Consider the following 18,060-nt stretch of genomic DNA (forward strand, 5'->3'; position numbering starts at 1 on the left):
TTTGACCTTTGATCAAATGGTGAAGTTGCAGCGAGTTGATCTGGTTTACCTTACCTTGGTTTACCTTGCCTTTATACGCTCTGAAAGCCTATTCTCGTTCTCCTCCTTTTTTTATAAATTAAAATGCTGCTAATCCTCTTGCTTTTGACTGCCAATCATTATTCTCTTTTAGTTTCTATTTCAGTGGGTCTGTGGACTTTGGGTGGTAGTATTTACTAGATTCTTTGTATTTTTTTTCTTTGCTAATAGGAGGCTTAGACCTTTCTGTGACCAAATCTGAACACAATGATAGTTTTTTGTAATTAATGTTTTAGGATTTGATACCAGTAAGTGCCTATGATGGTTATAAATATACTTTGGGCAAATAGCAATTACTATGAAAAGACATCAACTGGAGGCTCACTTTGCTTTCTGCACTGCAGATCTCTGAGCAATTTGGGTGTTCTTGTAATATGTGTTCTTGCTGGAGTTTAGCCATTGCATCTTTAAGTTTCTACAGCTTGATTTTAGAAGTTGTTTAACTCTTAGAACTGTTTTACCCTCAATTTTTTATTTTTCTTTGAAATCCTCATTATGTTTTATTTAATTTTTTAGATTTTTGACTGATATTAGACTGTATAAATTTTTCCCAATAAATTTTTGACTGATATGAGACTGATATCAGACTGCAGCATGATTAATTTCTCTGGATACAATCAACCTGTAGCTTAATTTTTTATTCGGGCCAATTGCAAACAATCTCAGCTAGGCTTGAGCTTGGGTCCGACCCATTGCAAATGACCTGGGCCGGCTCGAATGGGTTTGGGCCAGGATCGGGCTGGGCTCAGACCTCATATTTTTAAAAATTTTTGGGCCTAAGCCCAGCCCAAAGTCTGAAAAAAATTTTGGATCAGGCTCGGATAGGGGTGTGGCCTAGTTCCAGCCCTAGCTCCGCAAGATAAGTCAAAACTCATAGTGTTGAGACTCTACTAAATTTTTTCAGCTCCCTCATTGAAGGGAACAAGAGTCCTCACTCCGATCTTCTAATATTTCTCTCTTGCTTTTCGGTCTATCCATTTCTGATTCTGATTCTCAAGGTTCTGACTAATTTAATTATCGGAGGATCCTAATCCGAAGGGTACCCCACTAGATCCGGAACTTCTTTTGCAGGATTGTTTGTGGACATCACCAAACTGCACTCAGAAACAGTCCAGCCTAGTCCAAGATCGACCTCGCCATCTATCTTCTAAAGTCTTATGACATCAGATTGGCGCTAGAGGAAGAGCACTGCTCCTAGAAATTTTGATAGAAATGATGAATAAGAAGGTACAAAATCATCCTTTACCTATGCCATCTTCTCCAGGAGATGCTTAGAAGAATACTCAACCTCTGATTGTAGTTAATGCACAACAATTTAATCTCCTAGTTCAACAACTCCAAGTCCTTACTGTTGTAGTACGGCAACTTCAGCACACTATTGAGCAGTAGCAAGAAGCAGCCTCTCAAGAAGCTCAATCTCATCACACCCAGCAGTCAATTCATCAAGATCTTCATCATGATCATCTTCTTGATCACATTGATCAATCTTGGGAAGCGTGATCTACTTCACACGGCAAGAAACCATACTAGGAAGAATGTTTTAGACAAAATATTCAAGATCTTAAGAAAAAATTGATAGAAATATAGCTTGGAGGCCACCCCCAAAGTGCAAGAGATTTCAATCTGCGGTCTCCCTTCTCCTAAAAAATTATAAATGAATCGGTTCTCTCCCAATTCAAGATGCATATAGTGGAATCATTTGATGGTTCTACTGATCCTCTGGACGATCTTGAAGGTTTCAGATCCATTGTGAGGTTACAAGGGGCATCTGATGCCCTACTTTATGTTGCCTTTTTGATTATCCTTAAGAAATCTATAAAAATCTGCTTCTCCAGACTCCAGCCAAGATTCATTTTTTCTTTTGAACAGTTGGCAAAGCTGTTCATTACTTATTTTTATAATAATCGAGTCCATTTAAAGAATACTAATAATCTTTTTACTCTTAAATAGCAGGAGGGAGAATCTCTTTGAGAATATGCGGCACGTTTTAATGCCACCATATTGAAAGTGAAAAATTTCAATGAGTCCGTTGCCATGACTGCTTTAAAGCAAAGACTCTATAGTAATCGACTGATTTTCTCTCTTAATAAGAATTATCCGGATACTTATGAGCAAATGTTGGTCCAGGTCTGAAAATATGCTCAAGCTGAAGAAGAGGAGAGCATACTTTGCCAGACGAAGAAGGAAAAGATGGAAAAAAAGTGACCCCAAAAAGATGACCACAAAAATCAACAAGTAAGCAATTGTAATCGATCTCAAAAAAATCTAAGATCCAAAAGCTCACCTCAATGATTTTGACACCTACACCTCATGACTATCTACTCCTCGAACCCAAATACTGATGAAAATCGAGAACCAATGATATTTTAACCGATCTAATCCTATGAAGGCCCCATCGACAAAAAATGGTAAGAGAAAGTATTGCCACTTCTATCAGGATCATGGTCATGATATTGAAGAATGTCGATAACTTAAAGATGAGATTGAGGTGTTGATCAATCGAGATCATCTTGGCAAGTAAGTTTGAAATTGAGCAAACTAAGCTATTGAACAATGATTTGACAATGAAAATTAGCTCAACAAGCCCACTGCTGGGGTCATTAATATGATCTTGGGTCTCGATGGAGCTCGAAAAATAGCTGAAGTAATTAAAGATCCTTCTCCAAAGCACAATGTAATGATAATACCATTTTATTTTCTGATGATAATGTCAAAGGGATCCAAACTTTTCACAATGATGCTGTTGTCGTCTTCATGACAATAGCAAGATATGATGTAAAGAGAATATTAGTTGATAATGAATGGTCAGCTAACGTGTTGTCCTATGATGCATTTTAAAAAATAAATATGTTAGGTCAATTAAAACAGGTCAGTGCCCTACTGGTTGGATTTTTGAAGATTCTGTAGCTGTAGAAGGAGAAATTACTCTATCAACCACCGTAGGAAGAGAATTTCACTAGTTTATTGTATGGTTCACTTTTCTAGTTGTCATGATATCGTCAGCTTACAATGCTATCTTTGACCGACCTGAGCTCAATGCCTTCCAAACTGTAGTTTGCACTTATCACTTGTTGGTCCGATTTCTGATCAAGAATGAAGTTAGAGAGATGTGGGGAGATTAAATGCTTACTAAGCAATGCTTCTTAATAGCTATAAAGATAAAGAAATCAGTAGAGACTCTATCAATTGAAATATCTGATCAAAAGGATAAGACTGAGATTAGCAAAAATTGAAGAGAACTAGTCGAACAACTTATTATTGTTCCTAGGTGAAGATCCAAAAAAAATTGTTCAAATCGGATCTCAATTGAAACCTAATCTAAGAAAAAAATTAGTATCTTTTTTTGGGGCAAATACTGACGTCTTTGCCTGGATAGCCTCTGACATATCCGAAATTTCCATTGATGTTATTGTATACAAGCTAAATGTTGATCCAAAATATAAACAAGTATGATAAAAGAAAAGAATCTTCACTCTAAAAAGGTAAAAAGTAATAGATGAAGAAGTTGATAAGCTTCTAAAAGCTGAATTTATTAGAGAGACACACTATCCAAAGTAGATTGCAAATATTATCATGATCAACAAGATGAATAAAAAATGAAGAATTTGTATTGATTACACCAACCTCAACAAAGCCTGCTCAAAAGACATCTTTCCTCTCCCAAGGACTGATCAACTTGATGATGCCACCTTAGGATATAAATTATTAAGTTTCATGGATGCCTTTTTTGACTATAATCAAATTAGAATGGCATCTGAGGATAAAAAAAATACGATCTTTATCATCGAAAGAGGTTTGAATTATTATAAAATGATACCTTTTAGTCTTAAAAATATAGGTGCTACATATCAGCTGTTGAAAATTATGTCCTAAAACTAATCATATGGCGATTGAGTTTCTTTTGTATATGAATTATTCATTGATAAATAAAAGTTATTTTGATATTTTTTCATCATAAAGTTGCATCTTCCTTGTAGAACTCTTATGTTATGATGAAGTCCTTAGAACTATGTTAGTAATCGATAAAAGAGAATTTATCGTATAGTTCTTAAATATGTTCGTGATCAAATGATATGTCATTACAGGATGATGACGTTTATTGAGTAGAGATTATTGTGTGCCATATGAGTTGATTATCTTTTTAATCAAAGAGTATGGTATAGCATACAAGTAAAATGTAGGAGTACATCGTCACTGAACAAGTGACTCACTTGCTGAGCGTTCTACTTCAAGAGCTACTTACGAAGCGTATGGACATAAGTATCTCTCATATCTAAAATTATCATATTGACTTACAAGTAACTCACTGTGCTTTGGTACCAGATTATCTGAATTTCTAACATAGAGATGGAAGGCTATTGGGTACAGTCAAGTACTTGCAAAGTCTGTCTGTAGATCAAGATGGGATTGATCCCTCCGGATTATAAGAGCTGATGTATCACTGTATTTTAATTTAGTAAAATCTTGGCTAGGATAATTCATGAGATGGATTTGAAAGGTTGAAATACAATGTGGATGAAACACTCAGGGTTGACAGTTAACCCGAGATTATCCTAGAGTATTCAGGATCAAAGAGATGAATTATGTGGTAACCATATGCATAGGTTCTAAAATATTTTCTTACAATTATTCGACCTATCCAAACATCATAAATCATTGCTAGATGGTATCTTCGATTAGTACAGAAAATAGTTCCTGTACTACCGACTTAGTATTTGAACCTATGAAGTCACGTATAAAAGTCAGGTGACGTAAGAAAGTATTGACCTATGTTTATATATCCAATTTAGAAGTACTTGACTTGATTGAATATATAGACTAATTTGATTAAAAATTAAATTATGGATCAAATGGGATTGAAAAGTTGACTATGTCTAGGTAGCACTATATATGAGATTCAGGTTCAATCCCAGAGATGAACAGTTTTTGATCTATGATCCAAGAAGCCTATAAGAGATTGAATTTAAATGTTAATTAATTTTAGATTAAATCTAATTTAATTAGACTTAATTAAGTTTAAAATCTTAAGTTAAACTTGATCGTAAATCCTAAACAGTTTAGGATTGACAGTCTTTCGAAATTATTTCGAATCAGCTTCGAATTGGATTCGAATTGATCCAATTTTGGATGAAATTTTTAGAGTCTATTTTTACTGAGACTCTCTCACCTCCATGGCCAACCAGTACTTGGTATGGTGCTAGTTGTGGGCCATCCCATATGGGTGTGGGTATGGGTGCATGTAGGCGCCAAGTTAGATGCTAATCCTTTCTCATATAGGAGTTTTTCTTTGATAAGTTATGGATTGATTCAAAGCTTGTTTGAATTAGGAGTCCTAATCTTATGAGTCATGAAAAATCATCTATAAATAGGGGGGGTCTCTACCTATAGCAATCAAATTGTGAGAAAGAGAGAGAGAGAGAGAGGCATGAGACTTATGGGCGTCACCCTTGGGCGTCCTCTCTTGGAGTCTCCATTCTTGCCGCCCCTCCTCCTCTTGCCATGGGGTCCATCGTGGGCATCCTCCTTGCTAGTGTGATGCATCATACTAGCACCTCTCTTTCCTCCCTTGGTAGCCTTGCAAAGACACTTCAATCTGAGGCTTTATCTCACTTTCCTGCAGAGCTTGGCGTGCGTGCGAAGTAGAGGGCCTGCTAATCCAAGCCTACGCGAAGGTTTGAATCCAGATTCTGAAGATTTAATCTCTATTCTACTATAATCTAGGTAAAGATTTGATCTTTATTTAGTTCAATATATAAAAAATTTTTAGATACAACCTTGGTTATCTGCTAGAAACAGGCTTTCTTTTCCTTCACCAGTATTTAGTCAACAATATCTTCAAGCAATAAATTGGCTGTAATAGTAAAGTCTATGTTGATGATATATTGATGAATAGCATTGAGTCAGATCAGCACATTACCGATCTAGAAGAAATATTCAGAGAATTATGTAAATATCAAATGAAACTTGACCCCAATAATTATGCTTTTGGAGTAACATCAGAAAAATTCTTGGATTTTGTTATAACTCAAAAAAGAATTGAAGCTAATCCATACAAAATTCGACTACTACTTGAGATAGAATATTTATGCACAATAAAGGAGGAACAATGGTTTACTGGATGGATAGAGTCGCTCAGTCAATTCATATTTAGATCGATTGAAAAATATCTTTCTTTCTTCAAAATTTTAAGATAAATTAAAGACGTTAATTGGATAGATGAGTGTCGAGCTACCTTCAATGATCTCAGGGAGCACTTCAGCACAGTCCCATTGTTATCAAAGCCAGCTAAAGGTGAGAAATTATTCATGTATTTATCTATATCGATTAATACTGTTTGTTCGATTTTAATTTGAGATAATGTAGGAACATAGAAGCCAATCTATTATACTAGCAATTTATTTCGAGATGCTGAAACTTAATATTCTAAAATCAAAAAAATAATTTACACTCTTATTACATCAGCTTGATAACTTTGATTTTATTTTTAAGCTCATTTAGTTATTGTTCTTATCGATCAATCATTGAAATCGGTCCTACAATAACTTAATACCTTAGGTCGAATAGCCAAGTGGACAATTAAATTAAGTGAATTCGATATTCATTACCGACCTCGATCTTCATTAAAGGTTTAAATATTTTCTAATTTTATTATGAAATATTCTATCCCCGATGAAGAATCGATCTCGAAAGGTCCTAAAAATATTGATGAATTAAAGTTCTTCTTGGGTGCTGCATGTTGATGGAGCATCAAATTCTAAAGAAAATGAAGCTGGTTTGATTCTAACCAATCTAGAAGGCATTATCACTGAGCAAGCTCTGAGATTTCACTTTAACATTTCAAATAATGGAGCAAAATATGAAGCACTTATTACTGGACTCAAAATGGCCAAAGAGCTTAATGTTAAAAGACTTAAAAGTCTTTACCGACTCACAGCTGATCGTCGGACAGCTGCGAGATCAATTTGAACCTAAAGATTCTATAATATCTCAATATTTATAAAATATAAAAGAACTATCAAAAAGCTTCGAAGATCTAGAAATCATACAAATACCAAGGTCAGAGAATGCCCAAGCTAATACCCTCTCACATTTGGCCACGTCGGATTTTTTCGAGCTCAACCAAAAAGCTTTTATTGACACTCTTGAAAAGCCTAATATTGAAGCTTTGCCAATTACCCAAATTGAGCATGAGCCATGTCGGATCGATTCGTTAATGGATTATATTATGAAAAAAAATCTACTTACTGATCCAACTGAAGCAAGAAGAATTAAAAAACAAGCTCCATGGTATGTTATTTAGGACAATCGATTATACAAAAGATCATTTTTTTTTCATTACTTCAGTGCTTGTGACCATTGAAAGTTGATTATGCTCTTCGAGAAGTTCATGAAGAAATCTGCAGTAATCACTTAGGGAGTAGATCAGTGGCTTACAAAGTTATTCAATAAAGTTATTATGGGCCTACCATCCAAAAGGATGCTGCTGACCTCGTCAACAATTGTGATCAATGTCAAAGGTATGCCAATATCCAACATCTTCCTAGAGCTGAACTCATTTCTATTACAGTATCATGGTATTTTGCTATATGAAGAATAGTTATTCTTGGACCTTTCTCGATGGCTACAGGATATAAAAAATTTTTGGTTGTAACTTTTGATTACTTCATCAAATAGATGAAAACTGAATCTTTGGCATAAATTATCAACAAAAAAATGCAAGACTTTGTATGAAAATCAATTATTTACCATTTTGATTTATCTCGGATCATAATCATGGATAACGGATGGTAATTTGATAATCAAAAGTTTAAAAAATTCTGCTTTAGACTTCATATAAATCACCGACTTACTTCGGTGGGATATCCATGATCAAATGAAGAAGCTGAAGTCACTAAAAAAACTATCCTTCAAGGTTTAAAGACAAGGCTCACTGAAGTAAAAAATCTTTGGATAGAAGAACTTTATAGTATTCTCTGAGCATATAGAACTATACCTTAAAAACCAACTGGAGAAATACCTTTTAAGCTCACTTTTGGAGCGGAAGCTGTAATATTGATAGAGATCGGTTTATGATGATTAGAACAAAAATTTTTTTTGAGGAAAGTAATTCAGATTGGTTGAGAACAAATCTAGATTTACTTAATGAAATTCAAGAAAAAACCCGGATCCATATGGCAGCTTGTAAGCAAAAAATAGCCAGATACTATAATGCTTAGATAAAACCTAATATCTTTTGTAAAAGAGATTTAGTCCTTCGTCGAGCTAAAATCTCAAAATCCATAGAAAACTTACTCCAAATTGGGAAGGACCTTATCAGATTACAGAAGTAATTCATTCAGGAGCATACCGAATTGAGAATTTAGATGGCATAATTATTCTGTGAATATGGAATGCTGAGAATCTTAGAATATTCTATCAATAAAGTCTTTTAACAAAACCTTCCATTTTTGTCTCAATGAAGATAAATTTTTGATCATCTAAATGAAGATTATTTTTCTATCGAAGAATGCTTTTTCATCCAAACTAGATTGGTGGAAACCGATCAAACGAGGATGATAATAAATGAAATTCTTGTCCGCGGTATCAAATCAATCAAACGATAAACCTATCCAAACAAGGCTATGATGTTCGACCAAACGAGGATAGTATCAAAAATTTTATCCAAACAAAGTCATGATATCTGACTAGAAAAAGGATGATATCTATCCAAATGAGGACAAAAAAAAAAAGCCTATCCAAACGAGGCTGGGAAAAGCCGAATTAAAGCTATAACTATCCTAGCCAAATCAGGATGGTTTTGAAAAACAGGCAGTTTAAAGCATGCATATTTTAAAATTTTTTATGATAAAAATAGTAGATTAAATAATCTAATCTCCTACATGTACTTTAGATCAGATCTAAACTATCTTTCTAAAAATCTATGACATAAAAATAATGTATATAAAAAATCTGATCTAATAGAAAAGACTGCATCGATTGTAGTGATGCCTTGAATCAGATCTAATGATTAGATCTGATCCTATGAGTCTAGAACTCATTACCTAATCGTGGATTGATGATCCCCACTACTGATGAATATGGTACGAGATCCTTCTTGATGTCCAGCAGCCGCATAGTGTGTCCAACCTTTACAAATAGTCCACTCGAAGCTCCAAACAGATCGTCCTTTTCAGGAGTGCTAGCTCACATCAAAGGTTTTGGATGGCTGAAGATGACTCCTTTCTTCAAATCGAATGGACACCTTTGGATCAAAAGATGGATCTTTTCAAGGAGAAGATGGTGTGAAAGAAAAAGAACAAAACTCTTTTGTATTTTTCTCTCACAAAGCTAGAACTAGGAAACCCTAGAAGCCCACCCTAGATCTCACGCCCAAAGAGGAACCTTCTTCCTCGTTTTCTCACGCACGGATGCCCACCTCTCTCTCTTATTTTTCACACCCTCTCTGAGATTCTCTCATGCCAAAAACTCATCTAATGGGGTGCACAGAAAACATCTCTTCTTAAGGTGGCATCCCATTAAGATAAGGATAGAGTTTGACTGTTTTGGTTTTGGTTCAAACAGGATTTGATCTCATCATCAATTCAAATCAGATTTGAATTCTATTTTGAACCAAACTCAATATATATCTTAGGGACATAGAAAGGTGGGTGACAAACCTTAGATGGGAACAAAAACTCCATGCAAAAAATTATTTTGGCATGATGAGAAAGATGGTCGGCGGCAAGGAAGAGTCCTTCCAATTTTGGAATCTAGGTTTAAGTTTGATTTCAAACCAATTTGAACTCAAACTTAAACCAACCAAATTCTAATCCAACGAAGATCAGAAGAAGGTGTCACATACCTTTTGGACGAGAGAAATTCCATGCAAAAACCACTTTCACATGTGAAAAAGTGAAGGGCACAGTGAAAGGTGGCGCAAGGGGTTTTCTTGATCTATTCGAATTCGAATTCATTTCTAATTAAGTTCTTGACCCAACCAAATTTGGTTAGATCCAATTAGATTATCTAATCTAATTAGGTAATAGATGGTTTTGATTAAACTCTAATCAAATTAAAAATTAATCGAGTTCAATCAGGAATCAAACTTCCTTAGCGATTAGGTTATCTCATAACCTAATCAGATCAAATCAAATTGAATCTAATTCAATTAGATTTAATCCAAACCTTAATGCTCAATCAAATTGAGCTAATTAGTAATTTAATCATCAATCAATCCTCTTACAATTCACTAATAATTAATGAATTAATAAATTATAATTTTTGCATAAGGTTAATCATCAATTAAATTGACAACTAAATTCTAAAATGATTCTCAATCATTGATTAACCACATGATCAGTCGAAAACTTCTTTTGAGTGTGACCCTATAGGATCAAACCTAAGTCAGTAGTATAGAAATAAACTTTCTATACCAATCAAAGTGACAATCTAGCAATGATACCCGATTTCTGGATAGGTCGAAAGATTGCAAAGCAGCATTCATGAACCTATTGGCATATGGTTATCATATAATTCATCCTTTTGACCCTAATGCTCGAGGTGACATGGTGTTTAACTATCCACCCTAGAATAGTCTGTCACATTGTATCTCAACCTTTCAAATCTATCATATAGATTATTCTGACCAAGATTTTACTGAATTAAAATATATTAATGCATTAACTTTTATTTATTCAGAGGGATCAATTTCATCTTGACTCACACACCGACTTCATAAGTACTTGACTGTATCCAAAAATCTTCCATCACTAAATTAAAAATTTAGATAGTCCGACATCAAAGCACAGTAAGTTGCTTGCAAGTCATCGTAGTTATCTTAGACTGAAGGGACACTTGTACTTATATCCTTTACGAGCTACTTTTGACAGTAGAGTGCTCAGTAGTTAGTCACATTCAATGAAATGTACTCCTACGTCTCACTTGTATGCCATGCCAATATCTCTATACCACTTGATTACGAAGACAACCAATGCATATGACACACAATGATCTATACTCGATAATCACTATCATCCTAGTAATAGCATATCATTTGATCGTGAACTTATTTTAAGAACTAAATGATATATCCTTCTATATCGATTAAGATAGTCCTAAGGACTTCATCATAATATTAAAGTTCATTAAGAAGATGTACACTACTTTATGATGAAAAAATTAAATAATAATTTTATTAATTTATCAATTCATATATATTTACATGATAAGCTCAACCATCAACAAGTTGATGATTGATTTTGGGATAATTTCTAACAACTCCCACTTAGACTAAAGCTAATCAGTACAGTATCGTATACCCATCTTCAATTTATGATCTTAGAACTTCTTGATATTGAGGGCTTTTGTAAATGGGTCGGTCAGGTTCTTCTTTCTGTCGATCTTCTGAAGATCGATATTATTTTGATCCACGATCTTCCAGATCAGGTGGTAGCAGCGCAGAATATGTTTGGTACGCTGATATGACTTCAGTTTCTTCGTTTGAGCAATGATGCCAGTACTGTCGTAGTACAACAAAATAGGATCATCGAGAGAGGATGCCACTCTGAGCTCGTCAAAGAACTTTTATAACTACACAGCTTCTTTCGCAGCATCGGATGCTGCGATGTATTCCGCCTCGCATGTAGAGTCGGCCATAGAGTGCTGTTTGAAATTTTTTCAGTAGATTGCTTCACTGTTCAGGGTATAGATGTATCCCGACATGCTCTTGCTATCGTTATGATCTGACTAAAAATTGGAGTCTGCAAACCCTACAAGTTTTTAGTTGGTTCCTTCATAAATAAGCCACTGGTCCTTAGTATTTCTTAAATACTTAAGGATAGTTTTTACATCCTTTCAGTGGTTCTCTCCTAGATCAGACTGGTATCTGCTCGCTACTTCTAGTGAGTATGCCATATCAAGTCTTGTATATGTCATAGCATATATTATAGAACCCACTGTCGAAGCATATAGAATCCTGCTCATACGCTTCCCTTTTTGAAGAGTTATCGGACAATCCCTCTTTGAGAGAGTAATTTCATGGCCTATCAGAAGATAGCTTTTCTTAAAATTTTTCATGCTGAACTGTTTTAACATGATATTGATGTATGTGGACTGGGATAATCTGAGCATCCTTTTTGATCTATCTCTATAGATCTTCATCTCCACGATATAGGATGCTTCTCCTAAGTCCTTCATGGAGAACTGAGATAATAGCTAAATCTTTATTCCTTGCAATGCAGGAACGTCATTCTCGATTAAGAGAATGTCATATATATACAGAATAAGAAATACTACCATAGCATTGTTAATCCATTTGTATATGCAGGGTTCTTCTTCATTCCCAATGAAGCCATACGTTCTGATCACGTTATCAAAATACATGTTCTAACTCCTACTTGCTTCAATCCATAAATAGATCTCTGAAGCTTGCATACCTTAGACTTGTCTATGGATGTGAAACCTTCAGGTTGTATCATATACACCTTTTCTTTCAGCTCACCATTAAGGAAAGCTGTTTTCACATCCATTTATCAGATTTCATAGTATAGATGTGCAGCTATCACAAGCATGATCCGAATGGATTTTAGCATTGCCGTAGGGGAGAAGGTCTCGTCATAGTCAATACCATAATATTGATGATATCCCTTGACAATCAGATGGGCTTTATAGGTATCTATCTTGCCGTCTGCGCCTCTTTTCCTCTTGAAGATTCACTTACACCCAATGGGTTTCACCCCTTTAGGTGGATCAACTAATATCCACATATCATTGATTTTCATGGACTTCATTTTAAATTTTATGATTTCTAGTCAGTTATCAGAGTCAGATCTCTGCATTATATCCATGTAGGAGATCGGATCCTCATTATTCTCATCGAGCTCAACAAGATCCCCATCCCAGATCAAGAAATTGTAGTTTTTGTCTGGTGGATGCGATACTCTATCGGATCTCCTTAATGGTGCATCAATAATAGGTTCTGAATTTGATTTAATCAAATCAAATTCTGTGAGTTCACTAGATTGTATCGGTTTTTTTACTTATCGAACTTCATCAAGTTTGATTTTAGAAGCACTAATTCCTTCACTAAGAAATTTTTTTACTAAAAAGTATGCTTTATTATTCACGAACACTTTCTGTTTATCAGAAAGATAGAAATAATATCCTTTGATTTCTTTCAGATATCCTATGAAGATATACTTGTCAGACCTAGGTCCTAATTTATTTATTTTTAAATGTCTGACATATGTCAGATACCCCCAAACTCTAAGATATGAGAGTATTGATTTATGCTCAGTCCATATCTCATATAGTATTTTATTCGTAGACTTATTTGGAACTCTGTTAAGTACATAGCAAGCTGACTCGAGTACATATCTTCAAAAAGAGATTGACAGACTCGAAAACCCCATCATGGATCGAACTATATCCAACAAGGTTCGATTCCTCCTTTCTGAGATGTCATTGTGCTTTGGCATTCTAGGAGGAGTCCATTGTGAGAGAATTTTATTCTTTTCTAAATGTGTCAGAAATTTATCGGAAAGGTATTCACCTCCTCGATTAGATTGAAGAGTTTTAATGCTCTTTCTAGTTTGTTTTTCTACCTCACTATAGAATCATTTAAATATTTTAAATAATTCAAACTTATTTTTCATCAAGTAGACATATCCATACATAGATAGGTCATTTGTGAATGTAATGAAGTATTGATGCTCTTCTCTCGCACTTGTTCTCATCGGTCCACATACATTAGTATATATAAGACCTAGAACATCACTGGCTCATTTATCTTTTCAGTAAAAGATGATTTGGTCATCTTTCCAATTAGACATGCTTCACAGGTTGGCAATGATTGGCAATGATTCACAATCATTATCCTTAAGGATTCTCTCTCGGATTCACCCATTCATCCTGTTCTTGTTAAAATGACCTAGCCTACAATGCCAAAAAAAGTCATCCGAGACATCATCTATCCTAGGATATTTTCTTGATGTGTACATTATACTAGGCCGTGATACAACGTAAATCCCATTATTCAATTGTCCATGGATTATAGTAATACCATTCAAAATGATATCACAATTTTTTTTATTAAAATTTCATAATTTTTTTGGTTAGAAGGCCGACAAAAATTACATTCTATAAGAAATTAGAACAAAAATGACAATCACTAAGAATAATGATATGAGAATTGAATACAATTTTGATGATTTCTAAAGTTAGAACTGGAACTGATCTTCTATCTCCGACGTTCAGGAATCTCTCACCATCTTCAAATCTCCTATTAATCTGAAATCCCTGTAATGAATTGTAAATGTTAATAGGACTACCAGTATCTAATACCCAGATTATTGTATCACAAATTGAGAAGTTGTAAGAGTTATCATATAATTACCTTGCTTAGGAACCAATTGCTTTTTCTTCTTAGGCCTGTTCGGATCAAGAGAAGCAATGTATTGAAGACAGTTGCTCTTCCAGTGATCCTGCTTCTTATAATAGAAGCACTCTGCCTGACTCTGATCAGACTTGGAATTGGACTTCATGGCCTGACCTCCAGCACTTGGCACCTTATTTTTTCTTTTTCTTTTCTTTCTAAAAGGGATGACGTCCATTTGAAGAAGACCCTCTCACTACATTCATCATCTCCTTATGGAGTTGGTGATCTTTCTCAAAAATCTGTAGCAACCCCAACAGACTATGATAGTTTACTACAGACTTCATCATTCGATAACGATTGAGAAACGGTAAGTAGGACTTCGATAGAGACTTTAGAATCGCATCTTTCCCAAGCTGCTCGTGCAAAAAAAAGTTAAGCTTGCTGAGGTGCTCGATTTGTTCGATCGTGTATAATACATGATCGGTTACCTATGCCCCCTCCCTCATCTTGGCATTGAAAATGGCATAACTGATCTTGTGCCACTTAATATCGTCGGGAGTGCCAAAAGAATCATTCAACACTTTGAGTATTTTTTCTAACTGAGCTTCTTTGAATTTGCGACTGAACTCATCGTTCAGAGCCACCCGCATGATACAACGCACCATGGTGCGATTGTTGAGCCACTTCAAGTATCTCAAACTGCACCGCAAGTGTTGGGAGTGGGCTCCTCCGATACTGGATCTATCAACACGTATAAGATCCACTCGTGCTCCGAGACTATCTTCAATTTTTGATACCAGCTATCAAAATTGGATACCCTCAGTTTATTACTGTCTAACAGCAATTGGAGCGACATGTTAGTGGCCATAACTGTCAAAGAAAAATTAAAACCTAATTAGTATATGAATCGAGTAAGCCTAAAGATACGAACTTCAGTCTAAAGGTTCTCCCATTATTTTAAACGAATTGGTAGCTTCTATCTCTAATTCAAAAAATTATCCTAATTTTTTAATGGGTACTATAATCCACACAGTTGCACATGAGTCCGACTTTGATCGGCTCATCCATGTGCATCCTATGGGTAGGTTCTTAACCAATTATTTCATCAAATAATTTTTAGTAGTTAATTTTACCTCAAAATTCTAACAGTAGGCTTTGACCTCCATTGAAAGATCTGGTTAGATCCAACCATTAACATGATTATACTTAAGAATCTAATCACAAATGATCTGGTCCGATTTTAATCGGTCATCCTAATCACTGATAAGAGAGACTCGACTGAGTCATCATATTATGAATGATAATTCTAATAGCAGATGAGCATCAGGCCTTGGGACCGTCCAATGATCATCTAACTATTGGATCCATTACCATCCAACTTAATGAGAGGCTATGATTTAGTCATCACCATAACTATTTCATTTGTAGAGACCTAATAGTTTTAAAAAATTTAATTAATTGAATTGATAGATGAGTAAAGACTTGATCAGTTAATCTTAATCCTCCCACTAGCTTCAACAAGTCAGATTAAAGAATATTAGGTTCAATTTGATCCATCCAACTAGTCATAAATCTTCTCATTAACTTTACCAAGTCATGAAGAGAACTCAAGACAAGTTGAACTAAGAGTACCTAAATCAGTCATACTGATTTTTTAGTTAGCATGGGTCAAGTCCAATCATTAAGTGATCTAATCATTAAGTGATTTTTTAGTTGACCACGTTAGTTAGGTAAGTGAGATAAGTGGGAGGGATATGCTATTAACTCATCAAAGACTCAATCTATGCGAGTAGCTCTCAATTAGTGACAACCGATCAAGACTGTCAAACTTACCTTAGATACCAACTGATTAAATAGTTTCAATTTGATCAACTTATAGATTTGGGTTCGATCATGGAGCTACGATCATGGTCTATCTTGATCTAATAAAAAACATAGACTTGACCAATTATAACTATTAAGAATAGATCAAGAGAAAAAATTGACTCAATCAAAATTAACTGTTAATTAGATTTGATCAATTACTAACATGATCCATTATCAATGATTTCTATCCCTAGGTCTAACCCAGTTAAATGGACTTGACTTGAGCTAACCCATTAACCCATGAATTATGAAATTAATGCCTTAGATCTTTAATTCTCAAATCTAGATCACTTAATTTTCAATTAAGTTTTGAGCTGACATGGGTTAGGATTCGGTGTTTGAAAATAGTTTCAAGTTTTGTAAAATATTTTTACAAACAATCATACAATGATTAAAATCCTAATTGCAGATCTAAGATATATTATATCAGATTTCAAATAAAGTTTTAAAATTTCTTTCATTGTTCATCTTCATGGAAAAGATCATGCAGCATTCCTACACGCCATAGAAAAACCCCATCGAATAAGAGGAGAGGGCCGTAAAACCCTAATTTCTTTTATGACCGAACGGCTAACGGGATCTATTCAATTAGATTACTATATTACTCAGATTCTTGATCAATTATTTAGATCTAATCTACATAATTAAAATTAGATTAATATCAAATTATATATAGAAAATTCATATCATAAGAAACCAAAGCTCTGATACCATTGTTGAGAAATGGCAGTTTAAAGCATGCATTTTTTAAAATTTTTATAGCAAAAATAGTAGATTAAATAATTTAATCTCCTACACATATTTTAGATCAGATCTAAAATACCTTTCTAAAGATCTATGATATAAAAATAATGCATATAAAAAAATCTAATCTAATAGAAAAGACTGCATCGATCGTATCGATACCCTGAATCAGGTCTAAAGGTTAGATCTAATCCGATGAGTCCAGAACTCATTATCTGATCATGGATCAATGATCGCCACTATTGATGAATATAGTCTAAGGTCCTTCTCGATGTCGGACAGTCGCACAGCACGTCCGGCCTCTACAGGCAGTCCACTCGAAGCTCCAAACAGATCATCATTTTCAAGAGTGCTAGCTCGCATCGAAAGCTCTGGATGGCTGAAGATGACTTCTGTCTTCAGATCGAATGGATACCTCTAGATCAAAAGATGGAGCTTTTCAAGGAAGAGATGGTGTGGAAGAAAAAGAATAAAACTCTTTTGCATTTTTTTCTCATAAAGCTAGAACTAGAAAACCCTAGAAGCCCACCCTAGATCTCACACCCAAAGAGGATCCTTCTTCCTCATTCTCTCATGCACGGATGCCCACCTCTCTCTCTAATTTGTCATGCCCTCTATGAGGTTCTCTCATATCAAAAACTCATCTAATGGGGTGCACAAAAAATACCCCTTCTCAAGGGAACGTCCCATCAAGATAAGGATAGAGTTTGATTGTTTTGGTTCTGGTTCAAACAGGGTTTGATCTCATCATCAATTCAAATTAAATTTGAATTTCATTTTGAACCAAACTCAATCTATATCTTAGGGATGCTGCACGATCATTTTGGCATGATGAGAAAGATGGTCGGTGGCAAGGAAGAGTCCTTCCAATCTTGGACTCAAGTTTTAAGTTTGATTTCAAACCAATTTGAACTCAAACTTAAGCCAACCAAATTCTAATCCAAAGAAGATCAGAAGAAGGCATCACACACCTTTTGGGTGAGAGAAATTCCATATGAAAACCATTTTCACATGTGAAA

At 34.8% G+C, this 18,060-nt stretch overlaps 1 non-coding gene across 1 annotated transcript; it reads left to right on the forward strand.

Annotated features, from left to right (window-relative positions):
- Nucleotides 1-327: 327 nt before the first annotated feature.
- On the forward strand, nt 328-406 carry LOC114914760 (small nucleolar RNA Z267). Its single transcript, XR_003802429.1, has one exon. It is a non-coding gene; the product is annotated as a small nucleolar RNA Z267 (small nucleolar RNA).
- The last annotated feature ends 17,654 nt before the right edge of the window (nt 407-18,060 follow it).

The sequence above is a fragment of the Elaeis guineensis genome, chromosome 13 (genome assembly GCF_000442705.2).
Source record: "Elaeis guineensis isolate ETL-2024a chromosome 13, EG11, whole genome shotgun sequence".
In the NCBI taxonomy this organism is placed as follows: Eukaryota; Viridiplantae; Streptophyta; class Magnoliopsida; order Arecales; family Arecaceae; genus Elaeis; species Elaeis guineensis.